We start from the raw sequence: 27,121 nt of genomic DNA on the forward strand, positions 1-27,121 counted from the left end.
TTTGAGATGACTGTTGTGGCTTTATTTTTTTTTTTTTTCCTAATGGAATGGCAAGCAGAGTTTAGGGATGCTTGAGATGTCAGATTTGAAAGGTTTTTTTCATTATTATACAACACTTCTGAGAAAAGAAAAGAGTTATTATTCTGTACTTCAAAATACCAAGATATGTGGATGACAAGAATGATCTTTTTTTATTATAAGATATAAACTGTTAAAAGATATTCACTTTATTTTCCAGCTACTGAAAGCTGTTTCACCTCAACTTCAAATACTCAAGAATACCAGCAATTCTAAACTTGAAAAATGTTTTGGATACACAGATTTCCTTGTTAGTTATTTTTCATCACATATAAGATTCTTATAATGTGTTAGATTTTCTCATATTGTATAAGAACCTAGAGTATTTTTCTCAAAATTTTTGGTTCTTAACTCTGTATTGGAAGTTAGGCCCTGTGTTTTACAGCCGTGAACTTACAGGTGCCTTGATTCTGCAATAAATTTTGCTTTCAGCAAATAGAGCAGTGAGTGCTCCATATGGAAGTAGTGAATTTCACAGCTGAAGCTCATCTACTGTTCTGCCTTTCAGCTACTAAATATAAAAGCTGTGAGAGTGTCTAACAGAAACATTCCTGTCAATGCATGGAAGGGAAAGTCAATATTAAGTTAGAAGAAATTGAATTTCACTTAGAGGGAAAGCAAAATAGGGTATGTAAGTGGGAGTAGGTGCAATCAGTGATGTTTACATCTACATAATTAAAAACCGTTAGCTCAGAAGAGACACAACCCAAAAAAAGTTGTTCTAACTATCTAGTAAGAACACTAAGTCTTCTTATGAGATGACTTAAGCATTATTTTGAAAATATTTTATTGCGACTGATGTAGTTATAGTTACCTTACAGATGAGTTGATTAAAATTTATTGCACAATATGGAATATACCTGTCTTTCAAAAAATGTGGTATGCCCACTCTAAATGCTACTTTCCACTGAGAATCATTATTTCTGCTTAATTTAAACTAGAAAATAATGAATAAAGGCCATTTGGATAACAGCTCCGCCCAATCATATTTAAATGAGAAGAAAACGTAGATCTAGAATTTTGCGGGAACATCAATGTAAAATCACTTTTCTGTCATCTTCCATTTACTCATACATGAGCTGAGATATAGATAAGGCCCCAAAAAACCTCACTAGACAAAACTCTTTAAAGGGCTTATGACTTTTCATGCACTCAGAGTTAGATGCACAAGAGAAATACTGATATGATACTGTTAAGAGCTCAAAACAGCAAAAAGAACTTTACTGGAAACTCAGAGAACTTTGGCAAAAGTTTAGAGCAGCAGTCAATCAACACAAAGCATTTCACAAAGCATTAACTTGACCCATTCAACTTAGCAAACCCTAAACCCATTCAATTTTAATTTACTAAAAACTCCAAGAGAGAAGAAAGAGAAAAAAAGACAGAAAAGATATAGAAAAAAAAAAAAAAGTATAGCTGCTACTCCTGGTTCCACAGGCGTTCTGCTGATAAAAATTCCCAGAAGAGGTGGGGTCAAGATATATGCTTGCTGCATTTCCCCGGTTAAATACCCTTTATCTTTCCTAGGCCCTGCCCCCAGGTGGGACTTCTGGTTATTTGGCCACTCAGGAGCTGGGATAGGGTTTCCATGGGCAGGTGTAGAGCATTGCTCCTGATGTGCCAGGGATTGGTGGCCACTGTAGGGCTGGGATACGGGTCAGGAGGCCATGGGTTGCGCAGGGCAGAGCCTCAAACAGACAAGGCCTGACCTTGCCACTTCTCCCACACACATGCACAAAATGTTTCAAGCCAGCAATCCTTACAGTGTATCACAGATTACATTCAATAGTGTTTCAGTGATTTAGAATTTAAAAAAAATTGGTTTAACAAATGTCCAATCATATTTGAGTTAAATAGCTTTCTAAGGAATTCTTGCAGAGATATTGTCAGGTGCCATTATTTAAATTGATTCAGTAATATAATATTTGATGTGTACGTGTAGGTTGAAAAGATATTTGAGAGTTTCCAATTGAAATCTGTTGAATGTATACATCAATTCTGAAAATTACACTGCTGTCTAAATAAAACTTTTTCCAATACAGCAGATTTTATAGGAATTATGTTCATTGTCACCCATGATATTTACCTACTATAACTAATGTTTACATACATGTTGAGACAGAAACATTGACTGAGGGGAATTATTCCACAAATTTCAAGCCTCAGGCCTTGTATCAAGCTCTAAAACAAACTCAGTTAAAGTTCTTTCCTGGAACTGCAAAGTTTCCCAATCTCATTAATGCAACTGTGACTGTGATATGTCACACTTGAGAAATATGGTGCACATTGATACAAGGATTAAGTCCAGTGCTCATTAAAAGCAGGCTGGTAACATTAAATAGTTGGCAGTGAAACCAGGAAATCCACAAACTGTGATATTTATAAAGTTAGCAATAGATTTGGAGACTTTTCTGATTCTCTTAGGCCATTGGTTCATTAAATATCATAATCACAAAATAACTGCTTGAACACAGACCCCAAAATAATATAGAACTTGTTATACTGAATATATTGGATTTAAGGGGAAAGAAGCTATGTATGTAATTTTAGAAACTTAAGATGAAGCTGAGGTATTCTGTTAAGGGGAGGGGGTGCCCCTTTTTTTTGATCAAAATAACAATAAAAGAACATGACTAACAGTAAGCTCAATGTTAACACTGCTTCCAAAATGCCAGTGAATGTTAATAAAATAGGAGCTGGTGGGAGAGCCGGAACAATTCTGTGTGCTTTGGGTGATGTTTACCTTGAATACACATCAAACAGTTTACAAACTCAGTACATTAAGTAGGGATAATTAAATCATCATTAATTCATACAAGTAAAAAGTTGGTGTCAAGTTAAAACCTTCTGCATAAATTTTATGGTGTCTCAGAGTATTTTCTTAGTTTTTGCCTTGCAATGCAAAGAGGGATTAACATAGAAAAGTGAAAATAAAAGTGTTTACATTAACTAGCCTTTCCACGCAGTCGATTGATTGTATTCAAGATACTTGAGTCTCCAGACAGTGACATTGGGTAAATCATATTTCCTTCCATTTGCCTCTAGGGTTAATAATATTTTCAAACACATATGATGAAATAAAGTGCTTGTTCTGGATGTAAATATTGCTCAGAAAGGAAAATGACAAATTTAGCTTTTCTTTATCATTTGTTTCAATCTTTAGAGGTTTTAGCACTTTGTATTACAAATCAATGAGTGTTAATTATAATTCCCATGGACCAATATGGAAGATGTGAATGCACCCCATCTTTCAGAATGAGGGTGTTCTGGTTTAAAACCCAGCTAGAAAATGAAATCCATTCAAGCTGCTCCCTTGTTCCCCTGCCCCTTCCAATAATGGAGGAACACTAGAAGAGATTATATGTTTGAATCACAATTGCAATAACCACAACAATATTAATAAGATAGTGTACAAAAAGAGAGAGATTTTATCCACAAAAGGGTATTCACCACTGAACAAACAAAAACACCTCCCAAAGACAGTGTTTGGCATGGTTTCCCAGACAAAGGCAAAATGGCAACTGGCCCTGGGCTGGGGCCACAGGATATTCAGAAAAACAAGGCTCAAATTTTTCTATGTCATACTTGTTCTTCAAGGAGAAGATTATAATCATAGTGCATTGTTAATTTGATAATTCTTTTTGGAATTTTAAATGTGAAAATGTAAAAATATTTGCAGACTGTTATTATTTCACACAAATTTCAGGAAATAAAATATTTGAGGCTATGATGGTGCCCTTTGTCATGACTGAATCTCTAGTCACTGGTAGTTTTTTTGTTATGCTTTCTTGTTTTCTTGCTTTGAATCATTTAATCTATTTACAGTTCCCTATTTCTTTTTTTCTCCAAACAGTCTGTGAGTTCACACATTTAAATTCTGGATCAATTTATATAGTATGTCTTCAAATATGGCATTCAAATATTTTCCCCACAGTAATTGGAGGCTGGCTTTCCATATTTCATTGGTAATCTCCTCATTTATGATGGGTAAATGCTGGGAACTTCTTTCTTTGCTAGTTAGGCCTCTGTAAATTCTTGAAAACAAGTTATGGGGTGAATCAGAAATTCTGAATGCCAAATCAGATTTTTTTATATCAGGATACAGCTATTATGATGTAGGTAACAAGAAATAATTCATCTTTGACATCCGTGACATGAGTGAGATCTGCCCTTTTTTCACTGTAATACCTTTCATTGTAAAGTGACATCCACTGTTGTACTAGTAGTTCAATTAATTGCTGAAAATATTAAAGTGGATCTATTTATAGAATTGCCGTGAATTACTTATTCATATCAGCCTCTAATTTTAAGCAAATAAGCAGCCCTTCAACAACAAACATGAATATTTATACAATTAAATTAAGTATCTGTTTTAAGTGTTTCCTTGTACAAAACAAGTTCTCAGCACTACAAAAGATCTTACCCAAATATACTACATACATACAAAGTATATGGGACACACCTCAACCAACTTAGCAGTACACAACACGAACATTGCATTTACACTGCTCTCTCTAGACTTCATTAGTGACTGTCAGTCAGTCTGTCAGCTGAGAAAAATGGTCTCTTTCAGACTACTATTCATTTGACCTAATTTAGGCATCTATTTTAGGGCAAGATGAATTGTCTTATAGAAGGAGCTGTTTTTCTCCATTGACGGGAAAGACTGTGATCATTAATATACAGAGTAGTTGTCTACATTTGATCAGAATACCACCCAACATATCTCTGTTACAAAATGAAGTGTCGTACAAGAGGCTGAGAGTAGCTCCAGATGAGCTCATTCATACCATGCACAATACAAGTAACACAGTTAAAGAAGCAGTGTCTATCAGCTGGACCATGCAATAACACTCTAACATCACTACGTGATCTCAAAAACCTGAAGCCTGTTTATTCAGATCTAGCATAATAATTTTCAAAACAATTATGCAGTGTAAAACTACTCACATTGTGTCATACCTCATGCATGAAAATAAATATGAAAAAAAAAGATAAGTTATAAATTAATGGTTATTTTTTCCATACTATTAGGGGGGAAACTTGAACGAAACATGCACAAAAAAACATTTTAAAGCTTATTCATCCTGATATAGGACGTAGTCCTGTATTTCCATGAAATTTCTGTTACTTAAATCTAATTTATGTAGGAATAGTTTAGGGTTTTGTTTCAAGCCTTTATTTATGAAGATGTGTGATTTTATTCTGCTTTTATATTAATATAAGAAAATAGATATGATCAAAGCAAAGTGGCACATCAACTTACTTGTTTTTAAAAATATATGCAACTACATTATTTTACTGTTATTTCACAGTTATTTTCTCTTTTTTCATATTTCAAATGTAGTTCCATGAAGTATTTACTCAAAAACAGATAGACAAGAAAATAAGAAAAATAAGACTAACATTGAAGTATTTCTTTTGTCTTAGTTGTTAATAATATTTGAAAGATACTGCAAAATCTGAATTTGGGACAAAGGCTAGTTAAAGGACTGAACCTCTATTTCTGCACTTATTTGAATTACAGACCATTTCACTGAATGCATAGGAACTATTTTATATAGACACTGGAGTAACTAATAGTGTAGTCAGGTTTCATAGCTATGGATTTTTTCCATACTCAGTAAGTATATTATTTCAAAGTTGTGAAAAAATAATGTTGTGGAAATAATGTTGATGCCTTTAGGATCTGTTTTGTTGAAAAGTTCTTGAGTTCTTGATGTGAATTGTGGAGGGTAAGCATGACAAGCTCCTTTACAAAAAGTTCTGTGTCATCCCTCCTGAGCTGCACTGAGAACATTCAGCTTGTACTTATTTCCAAGGAATGAGATGACATTAGATATGACCTGATAAAATTACAGAAGGGGCAGATTCTTCTTCCATTTGCAATTTTTTGAAAATTGACAGCTTCATTTTAAAAGAAAATGTAATAAATTGGCTATCTTCTGCAAAAATTAATTCAATTAATAGAACATAGCCACCTGTTGATTACATTAAGATTATAATGTCTAAAGGGTAACAAGTCCTAGCTTTAGTACCAGCTAGTTACTGATACTTAATCCATTTCACCTGAACCTGCTCAATGGGGTTTATAAAACATCATGAAAAAGATATCAAAGGCATTAAAGTGTATCCATCATTCTTCAAACAACCACTTGAGACACTAATATCCCTGTCTCTCAAGAGGAATCTTGAAGCCTTTTCCTTCCTCCTGTACTCCAAAAGTTATTAAGTTTGTCTGAAGGAGAGTCACAATGGGTGATCCTATTAGTGTAGTTTCCTAAATCAAGAACCCACTACACTGAGGATGACCCTTCAAATCCAAACATAATTCAGAATTTTAAGACCGTTTATAATTGGAGTTTTAAAGTGGCTTTTTACTATTTTTTTTTTAATGTTAAAAAAATGCAAGACTAGTAATAATCTCTTCTGGGTCACCACTCCTTCTAGTCTATTAAATCTTGGCCAAGGCTTAGAGCTCCAGGCTTTTTGAAGCAATACTTAAAGCCACTTTAAATAGCACTGCTTTCTCTAAAGCTTATCATTGCAGTACATGTTTTTAGACAGAAAAGATTTCTGTCACTTTGTTATCCTTTCCTTCATCTTTCTTTGGTCAATATTCTCTCTTTGTCAAAGTAATTTTTGTCTCATCAGTCTGCTTTTGCCACCACTTTAACAGTGATTTTTTTTTTGTGTCTTATAAATCTTATATTTCATCTCTTATGTATAAAATGTAAAATTCCACATTTGGAATAAATTTTGATAATTTGTGGAGGAATTTTGTATCTGAATGATGTCAGTAAGCAAAAGATTGACTTTGCTACAGGCTTAATAAATTATGTAGAAGAACTTTACAATTCCTGTAGGACCTATTATAACCCTTCAGGGGTTTGCTGAGATAAAAATAAAATATGAAGGCGGGAGTTCCTTTGCTCCCAGCATTCATTGTGACCATATTTAGTAATACCTATTTCTGAGATGGCTTTGGAAAAAAAAAGACAAACACAGCTAAATGGGTACCAACCCCTGTTGTCAAATCATAATTAATAAAAAATCTGTTTCCAATAATTTGTATTTTTGAAAGAATTTAAGCTGTCTAAACATAGGTGCCTAATACCATTTTGAGATATGCTAAGGTTTCATAGATATCTCCATTGTGTGGACAGATGCAGAATTTAATAGGCTGCACATTTGTGCTGAAGAACAATATCCCACATTGCCTGACACTGATGTTTAGGCAATGAAAACTTGTACATTTCTTCAATAAATTCAAAACTATTTAAATAATTTTAATGATTTTTTTCACAGCATAGTTTGAGTTTCTGAGATTTATAGCACAATGCTCTGTCATCCTTTTGACTTTTTTCTTTTTTCCTTCTTCTTTTTCTCTTTTTCTTTTCTTTTTTATTCCTCTTTTTTTTTTTTTTTTTTTTTTTTGTAACTTACCTATAGTTGTGGAATAATCACAAATCACAGAATCACAGAATGGATAATGCTGTAACAAACTTAAAAAGATCATATAGTGCAAACACTCTACTCAAGCAGGGTCACCTAGAACAGGTTGCCCAGGACCATGACCAGGCAGGGTTTGAAGACCTCAAAGTATAATGACCCCAAATCTTTCTGGGCCAATTCTTCCAGAAGCAGTTCCTTTCAAGCCACTCCTTGAAGTAATAAAGTATTTTTCTCATAAGGTCCTGTCACTAGATATTTCAAAGAGGAGTCTGGTCCCATCTTCTTTACACTCTCCCTTCCAGTATTTATGCAGACTAATAAGATCAAACCCTGAGACCTCTTCTCCACACTGAAAAATTCCAGTTGTCTGTCCTCGTATGAAAGATGCTCCAATTTCTTATTCATCTTTGTGACCCTTTGCTGAACTAACTGCAGCAGCTCCATGTCTTTTCTGTGCTGGAGAGCTCAGAAAAGGGCATAGAAGTCCAGATGTCTTTCACCAGTCCTGAGTAGAGGGGAGAGAAAAACTTTCTTTACTTTCTGGTAATACTCTTCCTAGTACAACAAAGGAGGTTTTGACCTTTCTTGCTGAAAAGACACAGGTGACCTTCAGAAAAGGTGACTGCTGCTGGCTCCTGGTCAGCTCCTTGTCCACCAAGACCCTCAGGTCCCTCTCTGTAGAGATGCTTCTAGCCAGACAGCCCTGAGCATATGCTGGTGCATGGGGGTTGTTCCTCCCCAGGTGCAGGAGTTTGCAATTTCCTTTTATGTACTTAATGAGGTTGCTAGTGGCCAATTTCTCCAACTTGTTGAATCCCTAGAAGCTCAGCATAACCATCTGGTGTATCAAGCACTCTTCCTGTCCTTGTATCATCTGGAGTGCTGAGCATGCACTCAATCCCAGCACCCAGTCTCTAAAGAAAATATTACGTGGTACTGACCCCAGTACTGACATCTGTATTATACACTTAAATTACATGGTTGTGATCCTGCTTTTTGCCTTGTTCCCTCCCGTCTGGATCTTCAGTGGAACCACCTCATGGTAATTGCAATCAAACCTGCCTCCATCCTTCACATCTCCAGCCCTGTCTTCCTTGTTTCTAAGTACGAGGTCCAGCATCCCAGACTCCGTTCCCTGGCTATCTGCATAGACCTCTTTCATTGCTTGTGCCCTGCTATGTTTTCTCTCCAGCTGATATCGAGCTGGCTCAATTTCCAAATAAAATCAGGCCTACAAATATGAGGCTACTTCTTAATGCTGCTGTAAGGTTCAGGCTCAATGTTTCATTGGGCCCCAGCCCTGTTTCCAGGGCACTAAGCCTCTTCTACAGTTGCAAATCTGCAGGTGAAGCTGTTTCTGATATTGTCATGAGCTTCTAGCCTTTCCATACAGGCAAGTCCATTTCCCATCCCCACAAGTACAGGCTCTACCAGACCTCATTCAGTAGAGCTGGGAATTTAGACTCCTATAATAACTGCAGAGTCTCAGAGAAGGTCCTACTGATTTCTTTCTGGTGATTTCTTGCGTTGCACAGGCTGCTGAAATTCTTCTGTAACTCCTCCACTTGATGACACAGATGGTCCTCCACCTGAAGGCAACAAAACCACCTCCTGCTGTTCTGTCCGCACCTTGTGGTACATCACCACTATTGATGAGCCGTTTTATGCTGTCCTCAGCAGAGTTGCTGGCTGCCTTTTCTGCACTCTCCTGCAAAATCTGATGTGAAAAATGCCTTGGTTAACTGCACTCTATTAAAGACTTATGGTTTCAAAGGTTTCAATTTCCAAAAAAAAAAAAAAGGAGAGACAGCTTGGTACTATTGTGACGTCATTTTCTAAGACAACCAGATGCTTTCTTTCTACTTACAGGTTTGGGAATACTTTCTGTGTCACAGATTTGTGAGGGAGGTAAATCTTTTACCTGTATTTGTTCTGATCTTACTTTGGTACTTCAAAGTCTCAGGCACATTAAATACAAGGTGAGAAAGGATATTTGCAACAGAGGCTCCCACCTAGCTTACCACATTCATCCAGCATGTGTCTCTGTTGCCACAAAAGGGATTTTCCATTCTTCCTTTCTATTTCCATCTGTTAGTTCTCAATATCAGTACTGACATCCATTGGACTGCAAAATTAATCAGATAATAGAACCCAGTGGAATATATATTTTTTTTCTCCCAGTGGAATAGGAGCAACTGGAAAGAAAGAAAAACTACAGAGGGGTGTGTGGGCCTGAGTATTTTAACAATGACCTTGGTTTATGTCACAGAAATAATGCAACTATAGCCCAAGTAAGCAGATTTTTTCCCTTTTTCTTCAAAGTAATTTTTTTCAATTCATGCTGCCTGAACAGCAGTATAAGGATCAGACACAAGTGACAACCTATGGAGATCTCATTGACAACTTATATAAGGAATTCAGTGGCCATTTTAAATCTCTTTTTCAGTAAGTTCCCAGCGTGACCTAAGAGGGACACTTGAATTTGGGGTAAATATTAACAGAATGTTGAATTGTAAAGTAGTGTCCTGCTATCAACAAAGCTTATCTCAGACTACTATCACAGAACTTTATTTGGTGCAGAATGGCTTGATCCATGTCATGTGTCCTGCACTGATTATTCCTTAGACTTTTGTTTTCATCCCAGTCTTTCTTCCTCCAACATCACGGAGGATTTAGAGCAGCAGCACGAATTGATAACAGAGTGTGTTATTTGTTCTCCATCTTCCATCTATCTTCTCAGCTCTCTATAAATTTTAAGATGCAGGTATTGATGTGTTAATTTTCTTCTCCTGAAGTTTGCAATCGTATCCACACAGGAATCAGGTAAAGCCTACTGCATTTCAGGGACATAAGAGGAGAAGACACATTCCAGCATTGTTAAGATGATGTGAAGAAAATAGAGGGAATTTAAATACTAAACAGATATAACAATATCTAAGGAAATAGTATACAACAAACTGAGACCATTTGAGAAATGAGCAAGTGATTTTGCAATAAAGACATAGAGACCAATTTTGGACTGTTTGGAGGACCCCTTGAGTTCAATTCCATATGCTGCTTTTCTAAAAAGAGGCTAGGCAGAAGTCCATTCAAAAAAACCCAACAAGATTATTTAGATTTCATACCAAGAAAATGAGAATATGCTCCCAATACAGGTTTCTTGTATAGGAGACAGGTTAAATGGTGCCAGAATAACCAGAGTAAGATGTGAAATTTCCACATTTGTAAAAATGTTTTTAGATTCGTGCTTAATTCTTACCTAGCTAAAAAAACTACTTGTCCTGGGTTGCAGTGTATTCTATTACCATTCCCATCAGCCGTTGAAATCAGGTGGGGCAGTGTTTCCTTGCCTCCTCCCCCCAGACTATCTTGCTGTTAATGGCCCATCATTGTCCTGCCACATGACTCATAGATAACTCCCTCTGGACTATAATCTGTTAATGAGCCCAATCAACACCTGGCCTCATGACTCATTACCCCATTGTGAGATGCTCCACCCAGAGGGAGGAACCAAGCATCCCAGCGTGGATATAAGCTGAGGCTGAACACCAGAGATGAGGCCTTTCCACTGGATTTCCAGAGGACAGGAGCTACACAGTCACCACTGGACCTTCTGAGGAAGAGCAGACCCTCTTTTCTACAGGATCACCGCTTCAGAGGACTGCAGCCACCATTCTAGCAGACTGCTACCACCACCCTGCCTAACAGGGACTCAGGTTGTATCTTGACTCTGTCAGTTTGAACCAGTGTTTTCTTTTAGTTTTTTTTTTCTTTCCTTTTCTTTAAATTTCCCCATTAAATTGTTATTCTGACTTGGTGCCTCCCACTGGTTTGTTTTCAAACTAGTACACTACTCAAACTGTCCCTTATGGATAAAGGTTTTCTTAGAAGTATAAACCTTGTCTGCCACCTTTATTTTAGTTTATTAATATAAATTCAACAATGGGCAAAGAATTAATTTGCAAAGTATACATACTGGTTCATTTGCCATCTTTGAACTAAAATGTAGTATCCACATGATTTCAGTTAGATTAAATGTAGTCCCATGATGAACACTTCTGAAATTCTCATTCTTACATGAGAAGGTACATTTTAAAGGTGCCTACCATAATGGGAACATATTACCTGAAACTCACTGATCAGCATTACTAAATAAAATGCATGCTGACTATTTCTGCTAATTAACTCATTTCCTTTAACAGCTGTTGAGAACATGCAGTGAAATGTTCCAAGCTAACAAAACTCTCAAGCTGCATTTTCCATCTGCTTATCACTGTCTTCCAAAGGACAGCTACTTTTTATCCTGCTAGAGTATCTGAGAATCCAATTCTTTTCTTCTTGTTGGAGACTGCACTTTAGAAGAGGATTTTAAGAAGTGAAGACTACACTCATGGGACTACGTTACTGTCAGGTCAAGTAAACTAAGGATGGGTACAGAATGGCGTTGGCAGGACAGAGGGATGGATCAAGGATAAGTCACAAAATGCTGAGCTGTTGGAAATGGGAAACACTTTAACTTGGAGAAATCCTGGTGTGGGTTTTTTCCAACCCCCATTTCTCTGTACTTCACATAAAATCTCCAAGGTTTTAGCTGTCCTTGGAGACAAATGATCATTCATCAAGGAAGAAAGACTCACTGCATGAAGTCCCATGAAACACTATTTTTTTTTTTTTTTTTATTTCTGTTGATTTCCAATACCTAAAACAAAAGTCACTTCTAATTTGTCAGTTTGTGGTCAGCGTAGAGAAAAATGTAGTGGATATAAAAGAAATATATGTGCCTGTACTGATTTGTATTTGACTGTACTTCATGCCTAGTTCCTCTCAACACAATTTACAAGCACATTTAAATGAGATTCTTCTGTTGGTTTTGCATTGTTTTTCAGCAAAAATGGCTATGACGTGCATTATTTTGAATTTTCTGCATTGAGGTTAGGTTGTGCAAGAGCTGAGCAAATGCTGATGTTTCTATGTGATGATTCCCCCAGATTTTTTGGGAAGTTTTGATAAATCAGTCTCCTACAAAGCTAAGCTGGAAATAGAATAATTTGGTTTTGAACATTCCTCATACCAGGGCCTAATTACACATGTGATTAAAAAGTGTTATTCTAGAACCATGTTGATGTATTAGAAACAAAAATATTAGAACAATTTCATATTATGGAAAAGCTCTAGCTTTGATATTAAAGACATCTTATTTTTTCAGAAGATACCTAAAACTGTTGATATTAAATTAATTTGAAGGGTGTATGTGTGGTTTCTAGTAAAAAAATTAAAGGAAAAAAGGAGGAAAAAAATATGAAAAATAGCCATCAGCAGTGTCTTCAGGTAATAAATATAATGAAAATCATAAATAATCACAAGTGGAGCAGTAACTCTGAAATTTTCCCTGACTTTGTTGCAAATATCAGACAAACTAAAAGCTCCGACTGATATCTGCAAATATTCCTTTACATTTATTTCCATTTCATTCCTATATATCCCCTTGCACCTTGCACTTTTCCCCTATATTTTTTACAGTGAATATCTCAGTTAATATTTCTGAGGAGATATACAAAATAAGTTCATGTAGATGTGAACCTTGGTCTGTAAATCTAAGAGAAAATTTTTCATTTAGGAGAGAAAGAAGTTTTTCAAATCTGAATGAGACACACACCATTGGGCAGTAATTCTCTTTGTCACATGGTAGTGAAGGTTCTGGAATTACATGAGTAAGTCTTACTCATCTCTGTGGAAATTTATATTTAGAGGTTACTTTAAAGAAATGCAGTATGTTGGCGTCATGTGGCTGCCAGGTGCATACCAAGCCATTCTATCACATTCCCCCCACCAGCAGGACAGAGGGAGGAAAATAGGACAAAAAGCCCATAGGCTGAGGTAAGGACAGGGAGGTGGCTTACCATTTACCATCATGGCAGAATAGACTTACCTAGGGAAATTTGATTCAATTTATTGCCATTTAATTGTAGCAGAATTGGATAATGAGAAATAAGAAAAAAAAACTAAAACCATGTTTCCCTCACCCCTCCCTTCTCAGGCTTAACTTCATTCCCAAATCTTCTACTTCCCCCCACCCTAGCCAGAGCAAGGGAATGGGGAATAGGGGTTGTTTTCAGTTCATAATACTTCATTTCTGCTGATTCTTTCTTTTCATGCTCTTCTCCTGCCCTGGTCTGGCTCCTACAGAGCCTTTTTCCCTTCCTCTACCCTGACCTTGATATATGCAGAGCTGTTTTTCTGACATTTTCTCACATCTCTCTCCCAGCTGCTGTGAAGCATTTTTTACTTTTTAAAAATGTGTTATCTCAGAGGCATTACTGATGTTTCTGGTTGGCTCAGCTTTGTCTAGCAGTGGTTCTGCCTTGTAGCTGGCTGGAGCTGGCTGACATGGGAACAGCTTCTGGCAGTTTCTCACAGGAGTCACCTCTACATTACAAACACCTCCTGCTAGCAAAACCTTGCCAGGTAAACCCAGTACAAGGTATTCATCCTTACAACAAATTTGCCTTCCCTCAGGATGAAAAACTCATGGTTGTATTAAAAGATTATATTCCAAATTTTGTAGATTAATGCATTAAAATGGCTGAAACATATATGTGAGGTAATAACATGGCTACAGTAGAGTTATATAAAGAAAAAGCTCCAGGGGGTTGCATCTGTCCTGAGCTGCAGGAATGATTTTGACAAGTGTTGATTTCAGTATGTCAGTGTTTCTTTTTTTTGATTACATTGAAACATTATCTAGTGTAGACAGCTAGCAATGAAAGTATTACTCTTGAGACAGAGAAAAAAAATCTCAATACTTATCTAAATATAATCTTACATGAGGTCTTGGAGAATGTTAGTTACATAGCATGTAATGTTACGGAGTTTAACAAAGATGGTCTCCTCCCCTCTGCTGTCAGTAAATAGATATTACCAGCCTGAACACAATCCATAAATTAGCACCATCTCCTGAATGCCCGTATAGAATAGTAGGGTAATTCAACTCAGAAGCCACTTGAGAAGGCCACTAGGCCAGTCTCCTGTTCAGTGCAAAGTCACCTATGAGGTCAGACTATATTGTGCAAGGTTTTATCCTTTCAGGTCTTTGTAAGAGTATGTGCAAGGAGAGCGTGTCTGCTCCCTGAAGATTATCTGATTAAAGACCTTGTCAAATCATGAAGAAAAGGAGAAGGCAACACATAAACATACAGAGACACAGGCCTTACAGGCAAACAATAATGGAGACAATGGCAAGAAACAAACCTTCTAAGTCACAGTACTCTGTAGGCTATTAAAAAATCCAGGCACAGGTCTGGGGAGGATCACCTGCACTTTGTAGCTAAAAAGCGGGAACTGAAGACACACAAGGATTTGGGATACCACAGTGAAAACAGTAAGTCTGTGCAATCTAATAAATAAATGTGCAGCAGAAGGAAACTGGTAAGGAGCAAAGAGGAAACAGACAGAAAGATGTATTCACGTGTAAAATGGGGACACTCAGTACGCTTCTCTGGTTTAGCCTTGTGCCAGATCAGCACAATCTGTCCTGTCTTCTTATTTAATCCAAACTATTTCTGCATAATCTCACACTCTATTCAGCATGTGTTTAAGTGCAAGGAGTAAGTGCCAGCTGCTGGGATCTGATTGGAGTCAAGAGGAGTGTGCAGTCCCAGCTTGTAGCATCTGCCTTGATGCAAATGGGGCTTGTTAGCCTTCAGACACTGGGGTGGGCACATCACTCTGTTACTTACATAACTGAGTTATGGTTAATGGACTAAGGGGGAAACTAAACAGACCTTAAACTTTTTATTAAATGCTATTTTCTTCATGGCAGAACTCATTCAATGCTTACTCTTCATGCTTTTCTGTTAACTGTGTAGACACTTGAAGATAAATAGAAGGAAGATTTTAAGTTAACAGTCAAATTCAATATTTTGACACATTCTTTATTTCATGGGGTTTGCAATTTTATGAAGGCCACCACTTAGGAAACAGAAGTCCAGCTTACATTGCTTTTTTTCCCCCTCCTCTTTTACTCTCTTTTTGAGAACCTGATTTTTGTCTAGAGTTGTCACTGATTAATAGTTCTTTCTGACCATAAATGTAATCTCTATGCAGTGACACACTATGATGTAAAAATAAATAAAATAATTTAAAATACCCCGCCTCAGTAAAGTAAATTTAAAAAGTAAATTTAAAACAAAATAGTAAAACATTTATTAAATTTATCTTAATTAAAAAATGAAAACATAACAATGAACAAATAATTTACATAGCAGAAGTAGTCATGATGGTATTTGCTTTTGGATCCTCTTACACAAAATTTTCCTCTGGCTGATGTTTGCATAGTATACATACATTGAGAAAATTATGTGATGTTTGTCAACTTTCTCAAACTTACTTTTATCTACATAATGTGTCTAGTAAATCAAATAACAGTTTTATTCACATTTAAACAACTAACATTTGAACTTAAATTGTAATCCAGCCAATATCAGATATCAAAGAGAGACAGATAATTATTGGGAAGCAGTGAAATGGATGTTTTCTTGTCTTTTCTCTCTCTCCTTGTCAGAACAACCCTCTTGTAGTTTGAGGTTGTCTCAGTTTGAGACAAATTTAAGAGAAAAATGCTCTGGAATGAACGCCTCCCCCAAAGACAGGTTTTCGGCACTCCCTCCCCCACCAATGTGAAAGGAATTTCTTGGATGAAAGTGAAAAAAACTATTTATTTAACATACAAAATGCCGGCAGGGCACAGTAAAAATTAATAACAGTTAAAATATTAGACCTTCTCGATGCAGAGAAAGCTGATGGATTTAGAGTTCCCTCTGTAGCTGGCTCGGGCTCTCCCGAGGTCTGAGGCCGGGATGCGGTGTCCTCGCAGCCTCCCTGCCAGTCTGCAGGGCCTGATGATCTGGTTCTCAGATCACAGCTAGGCTGAACAGTTCCAGAAGAAGAAGAAGTTCCAGGGGATTTCAGTATGCTGGTATGGGAAAATTTCTCACCTCAGCAGACAGGCTGGCTAAAAGCAGGAAGGTGCTCCCTCGGCTCTGCAGCAGTGAGAACATGGGGGAGTGTGAGAGTCCTTGAACACAAACCACGCTGAAGAATTCACCTGGCTTCTTTCCCCCTCTCCTGGACCCAGCTTAAAGCTGCAAGACCCATTTCTGGGCATAAAGCAGATGGTAGGGGAATACAGTGTTATCATAAAATCACCCCAAGACAGAGGTTCTCAAAATGCTTCGACACATAGCTTTTTGATTGATAAACAGTATTTGAAATTTGTGAAGAAAATTAAGAATATTGGATCAAGCAGGTTGGGTTTTTTTTTTTTTTTTATGGCAATGACATTTTATATTTGCTACTGTATTTTTCTCTTTCTTCTCTTGCCCCTGTCCCTTCCTCACTTTCCATTAACCCATGCATGCTTAAACAGTATCTAGAAATTATATAAAGTTTAAGAAATTAAATATGTTGGCTTTTATAAGTACCTTACTATTATCATATTATATTTGTGCATTTGTATTGATTTTTTTAATCTATCACTGTGTATATTGGTATCTCACAAGGTACTGATCCAAACAATAGTCCTTTTTTGAGGAGTCTAACTCATAACTAAATTTAATGAATGATTTAGTACCAATAAAATAATTTGTTCAAAGGGTACCCTATAAGTAGTTGAAAGTCAAAAAAGACTTCTTACAAGCACATATTAAATGTTTTTTTCTGTATGTGTTTACCAGTATGTCAGGTACTTCAGTCTGCAAATGAATACCAACGATTCACTTCAAAGTTAAATATTTGGCTGTTAATTTTCAACAGTTCAAACAAAAATGAACAAATCCAGCAGTATGAACAAACCAACATTGAAGAGCAGTTTGAAGCTTTGGTTCTTTTCCCTGTGCTGGAAATGCAATGTGACACATCTTATGGTATCTGTATCCAAAACAACATATAGGCAGAGTAACTAAATTATTTGTTTTGGTATTTTTCCTTAGGACAGCATCTAACTATGAGGAGTATAAAAATTTTAATAAAGATTTTAGAAGTGATTGGAAAATTGCTGATTAATGGTTCTCTGGATTTTTACACAAATGACTTGTGTACTCAATATTCTCTATCCTAACCACTGTATTTAATAAAATTTAAAAATACCATAATAATCCACATTACAAAGCAGAAAAACTTCGAAAGTCTGAGTTATTAGAAGCACCACAACAGCTTCTTGTTACTAAAGTACTCTGAGAAAAAATATTTGTGAATGCACAAATAGGCAAAAATTCCACAAAACACTGCTGCATAAAGATGCACTTGCTAAAAATATATAAAAAAAATTAACGTTTGTGAAAGCACAGACATGTCTATTATCACACAAGAACATTGCTCATTTGCATAACCAAAACACAAATTTCCTTTTGAATAGTATGCTCCTTTGTTATTACTCAAGTTCTAGACATCTTCAAGAATATAATTTTAAAGCAATTATCTAAAACTTCACCCCAGGTTTCATTTATTTAATGAATGAGCACATGTTCATTTATTTTAACAGATCTTTATTGAACACATGCTGCTCAAATTTTGCCTGTATCTTTATGTGCACTACCTCGTAACTTCAGTTTAGATTCTCCATCGATTTTCCTGTTACTGCAAGTCAATTTCTAAAAGGAATAAAATGATTTTCACTTATTCTACTGATGTAATTAATAGAACAATAAAAAAAATTGTTAAAACTGGACATTTTTTCCCCTCAAGTTTGAATGTGCTTTAGTCAACTGAGGCATTTGTGTTAAAATACAGTCACCCTCTGTAACCAATGAAGAGAAATAGTTTTACTCAGACAGTTCAGTCCCTGAGTGAGTTGAATCTCCCACTCAAAGTGTCAGCCTGCTGAAAATTATATTGTGAACACAAGGGTCATGTTAGAATAATGCATTCCACCAGGGGGAAAAAGAATCAATTTTGTTTGTTTTCACACAGTTTGCATTAAAAAGTTTGTATGGCTATTCTGAATAATGCAAATTTATTTAAGATTAAAAGTTCAAGGTATTTCAAAAACCAACTACTACTGACAGGCTTTGGTAATTAACATGACTTTGTTTTGTGTAGGGCATCAAATTTAGCAGAGATGTACTTTGCAAATTCATATAATCCAACAGAAACATAATGTTTCAAGTTTAGGAGAGAAATGGAGGGAGATTTTCTGCATTAAGTGACTGAATTAACCTGCAATGTATGGTGATTGGACTTATAAACAGTTCCAGCCTTTTCCCAGATTAGAAAGCACTTTACACAGACATCTGGTAGGTCCCAGAAGATGTCCTAAGGAAAGATGACAGGAGGATTAGTTCAGCTTGAGGGGAAAGGTTGTCAGGCATGTAAGGAATACCAAGTGCAGCTGTCAATGTTAAAATATTTCCTCTCCTGAGAATAACATATCTGTGGGAGAGTGTGTGCATATGCCTTCCTTCAGGCACAGTCACTGGCTTTGGGACCAGTTGTTCGCTTGGAGAACCTTAGGATAACACTTCAAATTAAAGCAGAAAAGAGACGTCCAGCTAGACCCACCTCAAACTGTGAATCTACCTTTGCCCACAAGCAGGAGCAGGAGCAGTAGGGAGTGTTACTGGTGATTGCAGTGGAAGCACAGGCTACAAAGAAGACTATTAAAGAATTCTTAGCTTTTTGCAGCGTACTAAGGATTGCCACATGTAAGAAAGGGTCACAGAATATGTAGCCCATCGTGAACTATAGATTTGTGGTAAATGGAGGCTTAGATGATGGGCATCATGAGCATTCTTTTTTTTTTGGTTCTTTGTGTTTAGTTGGCCTGTTGGTCTACCCCAGGGAGGAATAAAAGGTACAGGAGCATCTGTCATGTGAGAAGAGGCTGAGATATCTGGGACTGTTCATTTTGGAGAACAGAAGGGTGAGAAAGATCTTATCAAAGCAGAGGGAGATACAAGCAAGGCAGTGACAAATTCTTCTCTGTGGTCCAATGAGGACAAGAGGCAATGGTTATACTGTTAAAAACACAAAATTCAACTTCACACACGTGAAGATTGCTTGGCTATTTTGAGGGTGTCAAATACAGAAACAGCTTGTACAGGAAGACTGTGAAATGTCTATCCCTAGAGTAAATTTAAAAATCCAATTGAGCACAGCCCTGAGCAATCTGGTCTAAACGTTATGTATTAAACATGGCTGGGAAGTCATCCAAAACTGTGACTAGTAATCAATCACATATTAATACTGAATAGACTTTTCAAAAGAACAAAACCAAAAATTTGATCAATATTGGGATCATTAACTAAAATTTGGGATAGCTTAGGTTGTAAAAGACCTTGTTCATTAAAGCTGTAGCCAATACGCAGAAAATTGTCTTTTCTGTGCCACCAGATGGAACAATAACTGCCTTTGTTCAGCACAGTTCTGTTGGTAAAATAACATTTGCAAGACAATTTGAAGATGACATTGAAAACAGTGGATTCTGTAGAATTAGTGCTAATATGAAGTTGCAACATGGCATTTGGCATAGTAATATTCCCATATCTCTGAACTGGAGATTAGTTATGTGCATATAATCTTTTGCTTAGCCCTAATCCTTCTTTAGAGTACTTCAAGAAACACCACAGTTATACAAGTTCTACATTTTATTTCACAGCCCTTCTGTGGAACAGTCTTTGTGTTCTTTGAAGTATTCGATGTATTGTAAAAATACATTCCATATAACTAGTAAAAAATTATTTTATTAAACAAATGTGTCACCCTGATATATATATATATGAATCATTAAATATTTTACTGTCATTTTATCTAACTTACTTTTTTTTAATATATATGAAAAACGTCTAAGCTCTTGTATTATTTAGGCTTCAGAGGCCAAAGTAATACAGTGGTATAAGAAAAAAAAACCCAAGAAGTAGCTAAAAATTGATATATAATGACATTATGTGCTCTACATATTAAACAAGACAGTTGCAAATGTGTGTTGCTGTTTTATGATATCTGCATGTTTCACTGTAAATTTATTTTTCTGCTATCTGCAGTGGGTCAGCCACGATTTTGTCACTTGAGCTGTTTATCATTTTGTATTAATATTTCTCATTAATAGCCTGAGAGCGCAGATACACTATGTTGATGGAATTTTCATGTGAAACATAACTGTGAGCTTGAGAAAAAATGAAAAAGAAGGTTGAAAAATAAGAGTCAGAATATAAACAAACAATGTTAAACCATAAACCCAAATTATAATTCCAAATAAAATCTGGCATCAAGGATAGATAAAATTCAGGAAAACATCACAAATCACTTCAGCTTTACCCTTTCAAAATGTAGGTAAGTACTTAAGTGTGCTCATGTAATAGCATTATTCTCATTCATAATTGAAAGTACATTAACAAGTACTTTGCTTGATTTTGGTGATTTCAGAGAAAGCAGAGTTGTAGAAATACCAATTGAGGCAATAGTTTAAAAGTTATGTAGCCAGACAAGTTACACAAAAATAACCTCATTGATTTAGATGTAGAGACAAAAGAGAAGATGCCAGTAACAAACCAGTGCTTCCCTCCCATCTCATCTTCAGGTAGGGCCTGCTTATCAAGATATGCTTACTCATAGATGTCCCGTTAACAAAACATGTTGGTAACTGGATGGAATTCAGAACAGAAACCTTAACAATTAGATACCTGGCAAACTGCTCTATACATGCATAATGAAGAAAACTTACCTTAGGGTTTAATCATTTTAGTGAAGAGAACTGAGATTTTTTTCATTGATTCCAGCATTTCATAGATCAAAACTATGCCATACCTCGTAGGATATGACAGGCTTTAAATACTGGAAAAAATGCAAATTCTGAGTGAGGAATAATAATTTTAAGAGAACAAAAAACTTCACACAGTATTCAAGGTGAGGCTAAAAGCAGTTTTACATTCTGAGAAAAAAATGTACATAGCATTCAAACCTCAGTTTTTATTAGTTTTAAATTCAATTATAGAATCATAGAATTGTTTCAGAAGGAAGGCACCTTTTAATGTCATCTAGTGCAACCTCCTTGCCACAAGAAGGGATGTGTTCAGCTAGATCAGGTTGCTCAGATACCTGTGCAAGCTGATCTTGAATGTTTCCAGGGATGGGGTTTTCTCTACCACATTACAACCCAATTGTTTTGTCATCAGTTGCTGCAGATTACACCAATCTCTCCCCTAGCTGTTAAAGTCTAGAATCTCTACAATAAAAGATGTCCTTTTGAACTCCATAAAATTATACTTATCTACAGCAGTTAAAAAACAAATCTTTTTCCTTTATTTATTTGTTGTTTCTCTCATTATCTTGAGAAGGATAGTACCTCATTCTTTCAGCATTTTCTGACTTTGAAAAATATTTAGAACTCAGCAACATAAAAGGCACAGATGATTTCCTTTTTTTAAAATACTTCGAGATACAGAAGCATATGGAACAATTTCAACTGAAACTATTTAGTTGAATTTTATTGAGAAATAAACTACAAATTGTATGGTCTGGAAACAATATGAACATTTGACTATGCATAGCCATTCTTTGACAGAAGCTGGGTTTATTTCAGTTTTGTTGAGTTTTTTTTACACAGTTTTATAACCATTTAGGTATGGACCAGAATTTTTTTTCATAATTCTCTTATGTTGGTGTCATTAGGCTTTGGCTAGATGTTTGTTTTAAAAGCACCCAGAATGACAGCTAGAGAGCATGAAATAAAATATTTGGTTTAGGGCTTTGTTACTGGTTTTTTGGGTTCTTTTTTTTCTTTTTTTTTTTCCCTTTTCTATGTGTCAGAGTGAGACATCTTGAAAGCTGTGAGTATGTAAGGCATAAAATCTCACTGTCATATTTTTTTTAAGGGAATATTGAAGTGAGAGCTATATCAGAAAGATTTCAAATTGGTTAAGTTAGAGAAAGGATAAATATTGAATATGCTCAGGCTGAGGTTATTCTATGTGATAAAAAAGCACACAATAAAAATGTAAAGAAATTCTAGCTGTGTGCAATCATTGATGGAGAGATGAATGAACTACAAAACTGAACAAGCCTACTGAGACATCTTTGAAAAAGAGCTGTTTGAAAGCAATTTTGTTTGTATCCCATTTCTGACAAAGCAAAAACTGCACATTCACATGAAAGTGAAGGATCTGTTTTGGAACAGTAGTCTTCACTGTTCAGTCTATTTACATCTGTTGCAGTAAAGTGCTTATTAAAAGGAGACTGTTCAAGAGGAAGAGAGAAAAGCATAAGTAAATAAATGCTTGACACAAGAGTGGAAATCTGGTAAATTAGGATGAAAGAGGAACATGAAATAAAAGCCATAAAAGTTGACAGAAAAAAAGAAATAATGTAAAAGAGAAGGAAGCATGGAACAGGGAAAAAACAAGACCAGTTATTACTGAATCATAGAATGCTTTGGGTTGGAAGGAACCTCTAGAGATCGTGCAGTTTAAACCCTCTGATATTATTTTGCTTTTGACCTTGTTGAAGTTTATGAGCCTCATACAAACTGGACCCACTCCTCAAGCCTATCATGGAATCATTCAATCACTTAGGTTTGAAAAAACTTCAAGAAAATTAAGTCCAACTTTTAACCTAGCACTCCAGGTTCACCATTAAACCATGTCCCTAAGCATCACATCTACACATCTTTTAAATGCCTCCAGGCATGGTGATTCAACCCGGGAAGCGTGCTCAAATGCTTTATAGCCTTTCTGTGAAGAAAATATTTCTAATATATAAATGTGCTGGTTTGGGCATCTACCCAGTTTTTCACCCAGTGAAGAGTACACTTGTCCAAGCCGTGAGCAGCCACTTTCTCCAGGAGAATGCTGTGAGAAGCAATGTCAAAAGCTTTACTAAAATTTAGACGTGTAGGTAGGACAATGTCCTTCTAGATGGCATTCCTTCCATCTAGCATTTAAATTGCACCTTTCAGCTTGGTGTCGTCTGCAGATTTTCTGAGGGTTCCTTGAATCCCACTGTCTATGTCAGTAATAAAGGTATGGAACATTACCAGTCACAATATGACTCCTGAATGACACTACTTGCTACTCTTATCCATTTCACAGAATCATTACTGTCTCTCCAATGGAGGATGCAGAAGTCCCCTGAAAAGCACCTCCTTGGGCAGAGAATTATACAGCAACTACTAATTTTCTGCTATTACATTACCTTGCATTCTTCTAACAAGACTGTTGAAAATCAATTCCCTTGTTTTGTTTGACAAAGCAAAAAGTAGATTTTTCTGTGCCACTCAGAAGACAGAAATGGGGTGCCTTTGCTGAGGTTCCAATCCTGTTTTCTTAAGAAGGACCAAGAGATTTTCTTCTTTGCTTCCTTTGCAAAACAGCCCTGTCAAATATTTCAAATGGTTTGGTGGTTACTGGGTAGTATGTCTGTCACTGACACCTACAAGATATAACCATGGCTTAATACGGGTAACAACTGGGTAACAGAGAATACCAATTAGAAAAAATATAAGAAGTGATCATGGTGCAAGCTGCAGTTATAGCTCCTATGTACACATGTAAAAGTGAAAAAAGATCAATGGTTTGTGTCCAAGATGAGTAAAAGTGATTGTCTCAGATCTGTGTCTCTAAAGACTAGTCCCATTTCTAAAAATTTATTTTGAAGAAAGTGCTATTGTTCAGCAGACCAAAAAGGAGGTGAGCAAATTTGGAATTGATCTAAAAATAAACTATTTCAAATAATCCAAGTTGTTAAATGTTCTTAGTTGTGCACACCCACATTCTTCTTTATATAGTAGTTTAGATGTATTTATGGAGCCAAATACCTGTTTTGATAGGTAACAATAAATTTTAACAGATCATCAGCTGTAGAGGAAAGGTGATGGAGAAGGAAGAAACATGATAAAGGAATAACTGAAAGAAGAAGAGAAGGGGAAGAAGAAATTCAGAAGAAATACGTAGATTAAATTTTTCTTTTCAGTTCTGGACATTAAGTAGCATCTCTAATATAAACATTTTTAATGATATAATTAATTTGAACACATAGTTTTATCTCTGTTTTTAGTATTTTTGTTTCAATATAGATGGAAGAACACTGTGAATACTGAAAGCACTACACAGAAAAAATTAACTTGTATGCTGCATAAAAACCACAGCTGGGGACAAAAAGCTTATTGTGGCTTTAAGTATTGATAATGACATCTGATGTTTATAATTACAAGGACTAATGCTAGCCTTCCAACAATAATAAAAATCCATTGCTATACCAGACAATTCATAAAACTCATCATTCCTCTACAGCTTACCAGCAGGCAACAGTTTTCTTTATTATAATGGTTAAGATATAAGTGAGATTAGATAAAGGTCAAAACCACTCAATATTTAATTATCTGTCTCAAATGTCACTGGTTTTAAAGCGATCAATGACCTTATCCCTTGTTGTATGTCATATATCATGCCACTTGGATAATTCCATCTAATTTTATGCAATCGGTTTATATGCTCCTTTTATTGAAAGAGGTTTCTTAAGGGAATTATTTTATCTGCTTATAATTTGAATTTCTCTCTGTCAGATGGCACAGGATGGTAAGACAACAGCCATTGCCCAAAAATGAAGCAGTGGGGACAAACTCTGTATTCACAAGCATTAAATGACTAACCAGTAAACACAGACATACTACAATGAAGTAGAATTAGGTAGGCTGATTGCTTTGCTTAGCTCCCCTGTCTTTACTTTCCCTATGGATAAAATTAATACTGAATTTCCTGCATTTGCAGGAATATATTGTTTCAATAAAAATATTTTTTATAATTATAATTTTTATTTTTTACATGAGAGCTGATATATGTTTTCAGAATTAATTTCATTATAATAATATTTATGTTTGTATTTTATTAAAATATGTACCAATACATGCACATTTTCAATATATTTCCCCCTATATTAGAATTTGTTCAAGAAATACTACAGCAGGCACTGACTTTCAGTGAGGTAAATGAATATAAATAAAATTGTTTTATAAATCTGCGTGATATAAAGACTGTATAAAAGAAATATTTTGTAAAAGTGTGTGCAATAAAGTCAAAGTGGAAATAGAAAAGTTTCAGTTACAGAATTAAGAGATGGATGAATAATGCACAACCATGTAAACAAAATATAATGATCTAATTAATTCTGTATTGAATGCTTAATACAAAACACATGTCTGTAGAACCATTGCCATTAGAAAAAGAGATTGTCAGAGTAATGATATGCACAACAGCTGCATGAGTCCACTGCAAAAAAATATATGCTTATTTACACAATATGAATCTTTCTTTTTTGGATTAAACTCAATTGCAGGCTGAACTGCATTCTGTGTTTTTACATTATTGTACTATATGGTCTATGATGGAGTTGTTTTCAGAGATATATGTAATTAATTTTTTTATTCAACATTTAGTTTGTATTGTTACTTTAATAAAAGCTGGGAGAAGAACCAGGAATGCATTTCTTCTCAGCATATCAGAGAAAATAAAAAAACAAACCTCAAAATTTATAGGCTACAGAGTGAAGATCCCATTTCCAGTATCTTCTGATTCAGAGATTTTAGTGAATTTCACAGTATTTTATAAATAAGAACATAAATGATTCTGAAAATTGCTTTCCTATTTTGTTTGAAATCCCCATCAAGCCCACCATGATTTGGCATCTCCTACTTTGATTCACTGCTGCAGTGACAGCCTTTATTCATTTAAATTAATTTAAGATAGCTTTATGATAAACACTGGCAGTTAATTTACATAGAAAGCATTTTTACTGTTTTATTGTTAGCATGGTTCCTAACAACATTTTGTCCTGAAAAAACTGGTGTGCATCCAATCAGTTTTCAGGTACGGCTCTGGAGATACCATGAGCTAAAGACCATTCCAGTGGGTAATTTACACTGGTCACTCCTTTTGAGATGCTTGGAATGCCATGCCAGTAAGTACCAGTGCCAGACAACAGTCCCAGGAGTCATTTGACTACTATAAATTTAGTCTTCAGTGTTAATCACATTCCTCCATGCTGTCTCCTTCAGGCCAGTGCAGCACTTCTGTCTCTGGTTCCAAACACACAGGCTGCAGCATTCTCAGAAAGTTTTCTCCTGGAGGTGTACACAGTGGGAAAAACACAGTGCTGTAGACAGATCTTGAATCTTATCAGTAGCTGGGACAGTTGCACTGAAATTTCATGACAGCAATTTGTTTGGAGAGCAGGATATCTTAACAGTCTCAACAGTGGCAAATGACACTGGAGCACAAGCTTTTTCTAATCTCTTCTTCAAATCCCTGATGATGTCTTAAAAAAATTATTGGACATTTTCTTACTAGATTTCAAGCTACCTTTAATAATCTAGATTCAGTGGCTAGATTAATATAAAAATGAGTGTCAGATAGAAGCAGAAGGAAGAAGGGAAAAGTAACTAAAATAGGGTAAAATAGGTGAGGACAAAAATATAGAAATTTTAAGAAGGGTACATCAAGACGAATGGTACAATAAAGAATACATAAAGTGAAATTAATCTTTTGCCACCATGAAATCAATGGATATTTTACAGTGGACTTCAGAAACTGAATGTTTGTACTTGGAC

Source organism: Coloeus monedula, assembly GCF_965178545.1.
Source record: "Coloeus monedula genome assembly, chromosome: 3".
NCBI classification, from domain to species: Eukaryota; Metazoa; Chordata; class Aves; order Passeriformes; family Corvidae; genus Coloeus; species Coloeus monedula.